Source organism: Glycine max, chromosome 1 (assembly GCF_000004515.6).
Source record: "Glycine max cultivar Williams 82 chromosome 1, Glycine_max_v4.0, whole genome shotgun sequence".
NCBI lineage: Eukaryota > Viridiplantae > Streptophyta > Magnoliopsida > Fabales > Fabaceae > Glycine > Glycine max.
The window spans coordinates 22,313,774-22,327,643 of NC_016088.4; the positions used below are offsets into that span (position 1 = coordinate 22,313,774).

Below are 13,870 nucleotides of genomic sequence, written 5' to 3' on the forward strand. Positions count from 1 at the left end.
GCCTCGCCTTCAGAGGACTACACGTCCTCACCTTAAGAGGACTACACGTTCCAACTTTCAGAGGACTACACATCCTCAACTTCAGAGGACTACACATCCACGACTTCAGAGGGCTACACGTCCTCACCTTTAGTGGACTGCATGCCCTCACCTTCAAAGGACTGCACATCCTCACCTTTAGAGGACTACACGTCCTCACCTTCAGAGGACTACACGTTCCCACTTTCAGAGGACTACACGTCCTAAACTTCAAAGGGTTTGACGCCCTCTCATTTAGTAGGATACACGCTCTCTCCCTCAGAGTACTACACATCCTCACCTTCAGAGGGCTACACGCCCTCGCCTTTAGAGGACTACACATCCTCGCCATAACAGGGTCGCGTACCATCACCTTCAGAGGGATGCACGCACTCGCCTTCAGACGACTACACGTCCTTGTCTTTAGAGGGCTGCTCGCCCTCGCCTTCAGAGGACTACACGTCCTCGCCATCAGAGGGTCACATACCCACACCTTCAGAGGACGACACATCCTCGCCATCAGAGTGTCGCGTACCCTCACCTTCAAAGGCCTACATGTCCTCGCCTTCAGAGGACTGCACGTCTTCGCCTTCAGAGGGCCAGATGTCGTTGCCTTCAGAGGACTACATGCCTCGCCATTAGAGGACTTCACGACTTCACCTTCAGAGGGCTACACGTCCTTGCCATCAGAGGGCTACACGCCCTCACCTTCAGAGGACTACACGTCCTCGCCTTCAGAAGACTACACGTCCTCACCTTAAGAGGACTATACGTCCTCACCTTTAGAGGACTACACGTCCTCGACTTCAGAGTGCTACACGTCCACGCCTTCAGAGGACTACACGTACTCTCCTTCAGAGGGCCACACGTCATCGCCTTTAGAGGACTACACGTCCTGACCTTCAGAGGACTACACACCTCGCCATCAAAGGACTAAACATCCTCACCTTCAGAGGGCTACACGTCCTCTCCTTAAGAGGGCTACACGCCCTTGCCTTCAGAGGACTACACGTCCTCTCCTTCAGAGGACTACACATTCCCGCTTTCAGAGGACTACACATCCTCAACTTCAGAGGACTACACATCCACGACTTCAGAGGGCTACACATCCTGACCTTCAGAGGACTACACACCTCGCCATCAAAGGACTAAACATCCTCACCTTCAGAGGGCTACACGTCCTCTCCTTAAGAGGGCTACACGCCCTTGCCTTCAGAGGACTACACGTCCTCTCCATCAGAGGACTACACATTCCCGCTTTCAGAGGACTACACATCCTCAACTTCAGAGGACTACACATCCACGACTTCAGAGGGCTACACATCCTCAACTTCAGAGGACTACACATCCACGACTTCAGAGGGCTACACATCCTCAACTTCAGAGGACTACACATCCACGACTTCAGAGGGCTACACATCCTCACCTTCAGAGGGCTGCACGCCCTCACCTTCAAAGGACTGCACGTCAACACCTTTAGAGGACTACATGTCCTCACCTTCAGAGGACTACACACCTCGCAATCAGAGGACTACACGTCCTCACCTTCAGGGGGCTACACGTCCTCTCCTTCAGAGGGCTACACGCCCTTGCCTTTAGAGGACTACACGTCCTCACCTTTAGAGGACTACACATTCCCACTTTCAGACGACTACAAATCCTCAACTTCAAAGGACTACACATCCACGACTTCAGAGGGCTACACGTCCTCACCTTCAGAGGGCTGCATGCCCTCACCTTCAAATGACTGCACATCCTCACCTTTAGAGGACTACACGTCCTCACCTTTAGAGGACTACACGTTCCCACTTTCAGAGGACTACACATCCTAAACTTCAAAGGGTTTCATGCCCTCTCCTTCAGAGGGATACATGCTCTCTCCTTCTGAGTACTACACGTCCTCACCTTCAGAGGGATACACGCCCTCGCCTTTAGAGGACTACACATCCTCGGCATAAAAGGGTCGCGTACCCTAACCTTCAGAGGGATGCACGCAGTCGCCGTCAGACGACTACACGTCCTCGTCTTTAGAGGGCTGCTCGCCCTCCCCTTCAAAGGACTACACATCCTCGCCATCAGAGGGCTACACGCCCTCACCTTAAGAGGACTACACGTCGTCGCCATCAGAGGGTCGCGTACCCTCACCTTCAGAGGCCTACACGTTCTCGCCTTCAGAGGACTACATGTCCTCGCCTTCAGAGGACTACACGTCCTCGCCTTCAAAGGGCCACATGTCGTTGCCTTCAGAGGACTACATGCCTCACCATTAGAGGACTACACGACTTCACCTTTAGAGGGCTACACGTCCTCGCCATCAGAGGGCTACACGCCCTCACCTTGAGAGGACTACACGTCCTCACCTTCAGAAGACTACACGTCCTCACCATCAGAGGACTATACATACTCGCCTTCAGAGGACTTCACGTCCTCATCTTCAGAGGACTACACGTCCTCCACTTCAGAGGGCTACACGTCCTCTCCTTCAGAGGACTACATGTCCTCACCTTCAGAGGACTACATGTACTCGCCTTCAGAGGGCCACACGCCGTCGCCTTTAGAGGACTACACGTCCTGACCTTCAGAGGACTACACACCTCGCCATTAGAGGACTCCACGTCCTCACCTTCAGAGAGCTACCCGTCCTATCTTTCAGAGGGCTACACGCTCTCGTCTTCAGAGGACTACACGTCCTCACCTTAAGAGGACTACACGTTCCCACTCTCAGAGGACTACACATCCTCAACTTTAGAGGACTACACATCCACGACTTCAGAGGGCTACACGTCCTCACCTTCAGAGGGCTGCAGGCCCTCACCTTCAAAGGACTGCACATCCTCACCTTTAGAGGACTACACGTCCTCACCTTCAGAGGACTACACGTTCCCACTTTCAGAGGACTACACGTCCTAAACTTCAGAGGGTTTCACGCCCTCTCCTTTAGAGGGATACACGCTCTCTCCTTCAGAGTACTACACGTCCTCACCTTCAGAGGGCTACATGCCTTCGCCTTCAGAGGACTACACATCCTCGCCATAACAGGGTCACGTACCATCACCTTCAGAGTGATGCACGCACTCGCCTTCAGACGACTAAACGTCCTCGTCTTTAGAGGGCTGCTCGCCCTCGCCTTCAGAGGACTACACGTCCCCGCCATCAGAGGGCAACACGTGCTCACCTGAAGAGGACTACACTTCGTCGCCATCAGAGGGTCACATACCCACACCTTGAGAGAACCACACATCCTCGCCATCAGACTCTGGCGTACCCTCACCTTTAAAGGCCTACACGTCCTCGCCTTTAGAGGGCCACATGTCATTGCCTTCAGAGGACTACATGCCTTGCCATTAGAGGACTACACGACTTCACCTTCAGAGGGCTACATGTCCTCGCCATCAGAGGGCCACACGCCCTCACCTTTAGACATCTACATGTCCTCACCTTTAGATGACTATACGTCCTCGCCTTCAGAGGACTATACGTCCTCGCCTTTAGAGGACTTCACGTCCTCACCTTCAGAGGACTACACGTCCTCGACTTCAGAGGGCTACACGTCCTCGACTTCAGAGGACTACAGGTCCTCACCTTCAGAGGACTATACGTACTCTCTTTCAGAGGGCCACACGTCCACGCCTTTAGAGGACTACACGTCCTGACCTTCAGAGGACTACACACCTCGCCATCAAAGGACTACACGTCCTCACCTTCAGAGGGCTAAATGTCCTCACCTTCAGAGGGCTACACGCCCTTTCCTTCAGAGGACTACACGTCCTCACCTTCAGAGGACTACACGTTCCCGCTTTCAGAGGACTACACATCCTCAACTTCAGAGGACTACACATCCACGACTTCAGAGGGCTCACGTCCTCACCTTCAGAGGGCTGCACGCCCTCACCTTCAGAGGACTGCGTGTCCACACCTTCAGAGGACTACACACCTCCCCATCAGAGGACTACATGTCCTCACCTTGAGAGGGCTACATGTCCTGTCCTTCAGAGGGCTACACGCCCTCGCCTTCAGAGGAATACACGTCCTCACCTTCAGAGGACTACACGTTCCCACTTTCAGAGGACTACACATCCTCAACTTCAAAAGACTACACATTCACGACATCAGAGGGCTACACGTCCTCACGTTCAGAGGGCAGAACGCCCTCACCTTCAAAGGAATGCACGTCCTCACCCTTAGAGGACTACGCGTCCTCACCTTTAGAGGACTACACGTTCCTAATTTAGAGGGTTGCTCGCCCTCGCCTTCAGAGGACTACACGGCGTCGCCATCAGAGGGTCGTGTACCCACACCTTCAGAGGGCTACACGCCCTCTCCTTTAGAGGACTACACGTCCTCCCCTTCAGAGGACTACACGTCCTCACCATCAGAGGACTACATGTCCTCGCCTTCAGAGGACTACACGTCCTCGCCTTCAGAGGGCCACATGTCGTTGCCTTCAGAGGACTACATGCCTCGCCATTAGAGGAAAACACGACTTCACCTTCAGAGGGCCACACGTTGATGTGCCATCATTTTCTTCTATTTTCTAAACCCTTTTTGCACCATTTTAATTATTGATTGGTCTTAATTGTCAGTTAATTAGGCAGTTTTATTATTTGGGCTCATTTAGCTAATTTGATGTTTTTAATCTAATTTCAGGAATTAATGAAACATTGGGCTTAATCCGGATTTTGGTTGTGGACTTGAAGAGGGCAAATAAAGCAGCGCTTATCTTAGTTAATTTCTAATTAGGAAATTTCGCAATTTTATTTTATGTTGTTCAGTGTTTATTTCGTTTTGGGCCAGAGTATTGTAATAGGGCCCAGTGACTTTGAGTGACTCTTTTTAAATAGCTGCCTTGGGATTCGTGCAGGGCATTCTATTCTGTTATGCTATTCATTATTCAGAGTTTTGTTTTAGGGTTTTTTCGTTTTTCTGTTTTGCTGCTTCTGAGTTCGTAATGCAATTTTACGTTTTCTGCTTCTAATTACTATTTCGTTCTTGCTTCTTCTTCTACTCTCATTTACGTTTCTGTTCCATTTTACATTTCTGTTCATTTACGTTTCTGTTCATTTACGTTTCTGCTTCATGTTTCAATTGCGTTTTCTGTTTTGTGGTAACTTCTTTTAATCCATATTTTGTGGGAAAAATAGCTAGAGCCTTTAGTTTGGTCAGATTTGAAAGTTCCAAAAAACTAGCAAATTTTGTGTTTGTCAAAACTTCAAAAGTTTTATTCACTTATTTTTCTTAACCTACCAATTTTAGCTTTCATAGTTAGACTTTGAATTTTTGTCTGAAATTTTTTGTGCTATCTTCTCATCATTTTATAAGGTTGCTCACAAAATTTCAAGTCATTTGGATATCATTTGAGGGTAGCTGTAGTTCAAACCTACACCTTTATTTACATGACAAGGCAACTAGTTGTGTGCATGCTGAATGTAGTGTATGACTAGAGGCAATCCATCTGACTTACAACCCTTTGATCCTGAGATAGATAGGACATTTCATAGATTAGTTAGGCATCATTTTATACCTTTTGATCATTCTGAGCATTCCATAACTGGTGAATCTGTGCATTCTGTTATTGGTGATTTTGAACATCCTGATCTTGAGCATTATAATTTTGAGCATTCTGATTCTGAGCATTCTGATTTTGTACATTCTGAGAACATGGCACAACCTCCACCTCGTGAGAGAACTCTAAGGGAAATGGCTGCACCTGATTTCACCTATGAAAGCTTGTGCATCCAATACCCTGATGAGGATGTCCCATATGTTCTTAAGACTGGACTGATTCATTTGCTTCCAAAGTTTCATGGCCTTGCAGGTGAAGACCCGCACAAACATTTGAAAGAATTTCACATTGTCTGCTCCACCATGAAACCCCCAGATGTCCAAGAGGATCACATATTTCTGAAGGTTTTTCCTCATTCATTAGAGGGAGTGGCAAAGGACTGGCTGTATTACCTTGCTCCAAGGTCCATCACGAGCTGGGATGACCTTTAGAGAGTATTCTTAGAAAAAAATTTCCCTGCTTCCAGGACCACAGCCATCAGGAAGGATATCTCAGGTATTAGACAACTCAGTGGAGAGAGCCTGTATGAGTACTGGGAGAGATTTAAGAAACTATGTGCCAGTTGCCCCCACCATCAGATTTCAGAACAGCTTCTTCTCCAATACTTTTATGAAGGACTCAGTAATATGGAGAGAAGTATGATAGATGCTGCCAGTGGTGGAGCCCTTGGAGACATGACTCCTGCTGAAGCCAGAAATTTAATTGAGAAGATGGCCTCCAACTCCCAGCAGTTTAGTGCCAGAAATGATGCCATAGTCATTAGAGGAGTGCATGAGGTAGCTACAAACCCATCTGCATCATCTGAAACTAAGAAGCTTGAAGGCAAACTGGATGCGTTGGTCAACTTGGTAACCCAGCTGGCCTTGAATCAGAAATCTGTACCTGTCGCAAGGGTTTGTGGTTTGTGCTCCTCTGCTGACCACCATACAGACCTTTGCCCTTCCATGCAGCAACCTGGAGCAATTGAGCAGCCTGAAGCTTATGCAGCAAATATATACAATAGACCTCCTCAACCTCAGCAGCAAAATCAACCACAGCAGAGCAATTATGACCTTTCCAGCAACAGATACAACCCTGGATGGAGGAATCACCCTAACCTCAGATGGTCCAGCCCTCAGCAACAACAACAGCAGCCTGCTCCTTCCTTCCAAAATGCTTTTGGCCCAAGCAGACCATACATTCCTCCACCAATCCAACAACAGCAACAACCCCAGAAACAGCCAACAGTTGAGGCCCCTCCACAACCTTCCCTCGAAGAACTTGTGAGGCAAATGACTATGCAGAACATGCAGTTTCAGCAAGAGACTAGAGCCTCCATTTAGAGCTTAACCAATCAGATGGGACAATTGGCTACTCAATTGAATCAACAACAGTCCCAGAATTCTGACAAGCTGCCTTCTCAAGCTGTCCAAAATCCCAAAAATGTCAGTGCCATTTCATTGAGGTCGGGAAAGCAATGTCAAGGACCTCAACCCGTAGCACCTTCCTCATCTGCAAATGAACCTGCCAAACTTCACTCTATTCCAGAAAAAGGTGATGACAAAAATCTACCTAACAATTTCTGTGCAGGTGAATCTTCTTCCACAGGTAATTCTGATTTGCAGAAGCAGCACATTCCCCCTCTTCCATTCCCTCCAAGAGCAGTTTCCAACAAAAAAATGGAAGAGGCAGAGAAAGAGATCTTGGAAACGTTTAGAAAAGTAGAGGTAAACATACCTCTGTTGGATGCAATAAAGCAAATTCCAAGATATGCCAAATTCTTGAAGGAGTTGTGCACTAATAAGCGGAAGCTTAAAGGAAGTGAACGAATTAGCATGGGCAGAAATGTCTCCGCATTGATTGGTAAATCTGTTCCTCAAATTCCTGAAAAATGCAAAGATCCAGGTACATTCAGCATACCTTGTATTATAGGGAATAGTAAGTTTGACAATGCCATGCTAGATTTAGGAGCCTCTGTTAGTGTTATGCCTCTGTCGATTTTTAATTCTCTATCTCTAGGTCCCTTGCAGTCAACTAATGTGGTAATTCATTTAGCTAATAGAAGTGTTGCCTATCCTGTTGGTTTCATAGAAGATGTCTTAGTTAGAGTTGGTGAACTAATTTTCCCTGTTGATTTTTATATTTTGAATATGGAAGATGGATTTTCTCAAGGATCAGTTCCCATCATTCAAGGCAGACCCTTTATGAAAACTGCTAGAACTAAGATAGATGTTTATGCAGGCACACTGTCTATGGAATTTGGTGACATAACTGTTCATTTTAATATTCTGGATGCTATGAAATACCCATCTGAAGATCTTTCTGTATTTCGTGCTGAAATAATTGACCATGTTGTTGATGAATACATGACTGATCTTTATTCTAATCTGCATGCCTCTCACTCTTCATGCATTGAGTCTAAAATTGTACTTGATCATATGTCTGAATTTGATGCTGAGAGTGAATCTGAGAGTGATATTGATTGCATGCCTGGTGGTGGTGTTTTACCTCTTGAGATTGATTTTATAGAGTCAGATAGGACTAACCATGTTTCAGGAAGTACACATACCTCTGACTTTCTTTATAAGGTAAAGGCTGAGAAACCATCTCCTTCTACCACTGTCCAGCCGACCACACCAGAATTGAAGCCTCTGCCATCAAATTTAAAATACGCTTACTTGGATGATAGCAAGAGTTTTCCAGTGATTATATCTGCCTCCCTTGCTGATGAGCAAGAGGAGAAGTTGTTGTCAGTTCTCAAGAAGCATAAGAAGGCTATAGGCTGGACCCTGGCGGACATTCCTGGTATTAGCCCATCCACATGTATGCATCGAATAAATTTAGAGGATGGAGCTAAACTAGTAAGACAGCCACAGAGAAGACTCAACCCGGTGATTCTTGATGTAGTGAAGAAGGAGATAACCAAGCTTTTGCAAGCTGGAATCATTTATCCTATCTCCGACAGCCAATGGTTGAGTCTCGTCCAGGTAGTCCCGAAAAAGACTGGCCTCACAGTGATCAGAAATGAGAAGGAGGAGTTGATTCCTACTCGGGTGCAGAACAGTTGGAGAGTCTGCATTGACTATAGGAGGCTGAACCAGGTTACCAAAAAGGACCATTTTCCCCTGCCATTCATTGACCAGATGCTTGAACGCCTGGCAGGTAAATCCCACTACTGTTTCCTTGATGGTTTTTCTGGTTATATGCAAATTACTATTGCTCCTGAGGATCAGGAAAAGACCACATTCACCTGCCCCTTCGGCACTTTTGCTTATAGGAGGATGCCTTTCGGCCTGTGCAATGCCCCTGGTACCTTCCAGCGGTGCATGATTAGTATTTTCAGTGATTTTTTAGAAAATTGCATAGAGGTGTTTATGGATGATTTCACTGTATATGGATCCTCTTTTGATGGTTGTTTGAATAGTTTGGAAAAAGTTTTGAATAGATGCATTGAAACTAACCTTGTTCTAAATTTTGAAAAATGTCATTTTATGGTTGAGCAAGGTATAGTTTTAGGTCACATTATTTCCAATAAGGGTATTGAAGTAGATCCTGCAAAAATTTCTGTTATTTCACAATTGCCTTACCCCTCTTGTGTGCGAGAGGTGCGATCTTTTCTTGGTCATGCAGGATTCTACAGGCGCTTTATAAGGGATTTTAGCAAAGTAGCCCTTCCACTGTCCAACTTGTTGCAAAAGGAGGTGGAGTTTGACTTTAATGACAGATGCAAAGAGGCTTTTGATTGCCTCAAAAGAGCGTTGACTACCACCCCCATCATCCAGGCACCCGATTGGACAGCCCCTTTTGAGCTTATGTGTGATGCATCAAATTATGCATTGGGGGCTGTCCTTGCTCAGAAAATTGATAAATTGCCCATGGTGATATATTATGCTTCTAGGACTTTAGATGCTGCCCAAGCAAATTATACTACTACTGAGAAAGAGCTTCTAGCCATAGTTTTTGCTCTTGAAAAATTTCGATCTTATTTGCTTGGTACTCGCATTATTGTTTATACTGACCATGCAGCTCTAAAGTACTTGTTGAAGAAGGCTGATTCCAAGCCTAGGTTGATCCGATGGATGCTCTGGCTCCAAGAGTTTGACTTGGAGATCCGTGATAGGAGCGGAGCACAAAATCTAGTTGCTGATCATTTGAGTCGGATCGAACGTGTCTCTGATGCAGATTCACCTATTCGGGATGATTTCCCGGATGATCATTTGTATATATTGTATAGTATTTCTGACTCTCTTTCTACTCCCTGGTTTGCCAACATTGTCAATTATTTAGTTGCCTCTGTTTTTCCTCCCTTAGCATCTAAGGCCCAAAAAGATAAGATTAAAAGTGATGCTAAGCATTTTATTTGGGATGACCCCTACTTGTGGAAATTGTGCAGTGATCAGGTCATTAGACGGTGCATTCTAGATCATGAGACTGACTCAGTCCTGCAGTTCTGTCATTCTTCCGCACCGGGAGGTCATCTGGGTGTTCAAAGGACAGCTCGCAAAGTGCTTGATTGTGGTTTTTATTGGCCCACCATCTTTAAAGATGCGTGGATGATCTGCAGCACTTGTGAGCAGTGTCAGAGAGCAGGAAATACACATACATGGCGACAACAAATGCCTCAGCAACCTATGCTATTCTGTGAGGTGTTTGATGTCTGGGGTATAGATTTCATGGGTCCTTTTCCTGTCTCTTTTGGTTATGTTTACATTCTCCTTGTAGTTGATTATGTTTCAAAATGGGTGGAAGCCAAGCCCACTAGAACTAATGATGCTAAAGTTGTCGCAGACTTTGTCAGGTCTAATCTATTTTGCAGGTTTGGAGTACCTAAAGCAATTGTTAGTGATCAAGGAACCCATTTTTGCAACAGGACAATGCATGCCCTGCTTAAAAAGTACGGGGTGGTACACAGAGTATCCACACCATACCACCCCCAGACTAATGGACAGGCAGAAATTTCTAACAGGGAAATCAAGAGAATTCTAGAGAAGATTGTGCAGCCAAGCAGGAAAGATTGGAGTACCAGGCTTGACGATGCTCTCTGGGCACATCGGACTGCCTACAAAGCACCCATAGGAATGTCTCCTTATCGGGTTGTCTTTGGAAAGGCATGTCATCTTCCAGTGGAAATTGAGCACAAAGCATACTGGGCAGTGAAGACTTGCAACTTCTCTATGGATCAAGCTGGCGAGGAAAGGAAGTTGCAACTGAGTGAGTTAGATGAAATCCGCCTAGAAGCCTACGAGAATGCCAAGTTCTACAAAGAAAAGACCAAGAAGTTCCATGATAGCATGATAGTTAAAAAAGACTTCGTGGTTGGGCAAAAAGTGTTATTGTATAATTCTAGGCTTGGACTCATGAGTGGTAAGTTGAGGTCTAAGTGGATTGGTCCTTTTGTTGTTACTAATGTTTTTCCTTATGGTACAGTTGAGATCAAAAGCGACTCCACAAACAAGAGCTTCAAGGTCAACGGACATCGACTTTAGCCATTCCTCACGAACCCTTCTTTAGTGGACGTAGTGGTGGAAGAGACTTCCTTACTCCACCCTACTCTTCCTCCACCATGACTTAGGGAGTTTTTCTTTTCCTATCTCCTTCTTTGCTTATATTACACTTGTCCGATTCTCTTTGATGATTTAATTATTTTTAATCTTTTAATTGTGCTACATTGAGGACAATGTGTTGTTTAAGTATGGGGGGGAGTGTTCTTTGGTTTTGCTAGTTTTGTTGGTTTTGTTAATTTGTTAGTTGTGTTAATTTGTTAATGTTGTTAGTTTCGTCGGATTTTTAGTTTAATATTTTGGATCAATTTTGTGTGCACGTACGACTTTGCATGTTTTTCTTTGAATTATATGATATGTTCAAGAAATGGGTAATTGTTTTGAAAATAAAAGTTCTTGACATTTTGTGACTTGAAATCCTTGATTCTTCTCTACATGTCATGATAGTTTTGAAAGCTCAATTTGAAAGTGATGATTTTACCTTTGTGAGAATTTGAGCCATCCATCATTATAATCATTTGGTGTGTTTTGCCCCATTGATTGCTTGCACAATAGCCTTGGCTTGATTCTTGTTGATGCGTCCTAATTCACATGCATATTCTTGTTGATTGCTTGCACAATAGCCCCATTGATGTTTTTGTTTGTCTCCCTCTGATATCCTTGGATTTTGTTCTTTGTTTCATTTTGCCCAGGAGTGCAAAAGGCTAAGTATGGGGGGTTTTGATGTGCCATCATTTTCATCTATTTTCTAAACCCTTTTTGCACCATTTTAATTATTGATTGGTCTTAATTGTCAACTAATTAGGCAGTTTTATTATTTGGGCTCATTTAGCTAATTTGATGTTTTTAATCTAATTTCAGGAATTAATGAAACATTGGGCTTAATCCGGATTTTGGTTGTGGACTTGAAGAGGGCAAATAAAGCAGCGCTTATCTTAGTTAATTTCTAATTAGGAAATTTCGCAATTTTATTTTATGTTGTTCAGTGTTTATTTCGTTTTGGGCCAGAGTATTGTAATAGGGCCTAGTGACTTTGAGTGACTCTTTTTAAATAGTTGCCTTGGGATTTGTGCAGGGCATTCTATTCTGTTATGCTATTCATTATTCAGAGTTTTGTTTTAGGGTTTTTCGTTTTTCTGTTTTGCTGCTTCTGAGTTCGTAATGCAATTTTATGTTTTCTGCTTCTAATTACAATTTCGTTCTTGCTTCTTCTTCTACTCTCATTTACGTTTCTATTCCATTTTACATTTCTGTTCATTTACGTTTCCGTTCATTTACGTTTCTGGTTCATGTTTCAATTGCGTTTTCTGTTTGAATCCATGGAAGGCTAGATTTTCTGGTGTTGTTTCCTTTTGAGGACGAAGCCCAACTCTCTTTGAGGTTTCGCTTGTAATGTGGTTTCCTGGCAGTTCTCCCTTCACCAGTATCCCAAATTCGTGAATATTAATCAGTGCACGCTTCGTGTTCGATTAATTGCCTCTGAGCCTAACTTGCGTTCATGCTTAATGGACGAAGGGCTAACTGGTGTATGTGGTGCCTAATCACGTATTGAAAACCCTAAGTTGATTTTCGCTTAGTAAATTGAAATAGGGTTGGATTAAGTGGTTGATTGTTAGGGACGAATTCTCCATAACCCAGGATAAGAGAATGGCTTCTGAATCAGAGGAAACAACCCGTTTTTAATATTAGTAGTTTCGTATTCCAGTTTACTTGTTCTGCTCTTTAATCACAAAACAAACAACCCCCCCCCCCCACCGTTACTGTTACTGCAAGTATATTATGAACATTTGGCTTGTCACTGCTCGTTGGGAAACGACCTAGGATCACTTCCTAGTTACTGCATTTTCATGTTTATTTGATTCGGGTACGGCCTCGATCACACGTCCTCGCCTTCAGAGGGCTGCACGCCATCGCCTTCAGAGGGCTGCAAGCCCTCGCCTTCGGAGGGCTACACGTCCTCGCCTTCAGAGGGCTACACGCCCTCGCCTTGGGTACTAGTACCCTCGCCTTCAGAGGACTACATGTCCTCACCGTTAGAAGACTACACGTACTCGCCTTTAGAGGGCCACACGCCGTCTCCTTCAGAGGACTACACGTCCTGACCTTCAGAGGACTACACACCTCGCCTTCAGACGACTATACGTCCTCACCTCAGAGGGCTACACGCCCTCTCCTTAAGAGGGCTACACGCTCTCTCCTTGAGAGTACTACACGTCCTCGGCTTCAGAGGACTACACGTCCTCACCTTCAGAGGGCTACACGCGCTCGCCTTTAGAGGGCTACATGCCCTCGCCTTCAGAGGACTACACATCCACGCCATCAGAGGGTTGCGTAGCCTCACCTTCAGAGGGCTACACGCCCTCTCCTTCAGAGGGCTACACGCCCTCGCCTTCAGAGGACTACATGTCCTCACCTTTAGAGGGCTACACGTACTCGCCTTCAGAGGGCCACATGTCGTCGCCTTCAGAGGACTACACGTCCTGACCTTCAGAGGACTACACACCTCGCCATCAGAGAACTACACGTCCTCAACTTCAGAGGGCTACACGTCCTCTCCTTTAGAGGGCTACACGCCCTCGCCTTCAGAGGACTACACATCATCACCTTCAGAGGACTACACGTTCCGACTTTCAGAGGACTACACATCCTCAACTTCAGAGGACTACACATGCACGACTTCGGAGGGCTACACGTCCTCACCTTCAGAGGGCTGCATGCCCTCACCTTCAAAGGACTGCACATCCTCACCTTTAAAGGACTACACGTCCTCACCTTCAGAGAACTACACGTTCCCACTTTTAGAGGACTA

At 45.5% G+C, this 13,870-nt stretch overlaps 1 non-coding gene across 1 annotated transcript; it reads right to left on the reverse strand.

Annotated features, from left to right (window-relative positions):
* Positions 1–6,054: 6,054 nt before the first annotated feature.
* LOC112997825 (small nucleolar RNA R71) lies at positions 6,055–6,161 on the reverse strand. Its single transcript, XR_003262899.1, has one exon. It is a non-coding gene; the product is annotated as a small nucleolar RNA R71 (small nucleolar RNA).
* Between the last annotated feature and the right edge of the window lie 7,709 nt (positions 6,162–13,870).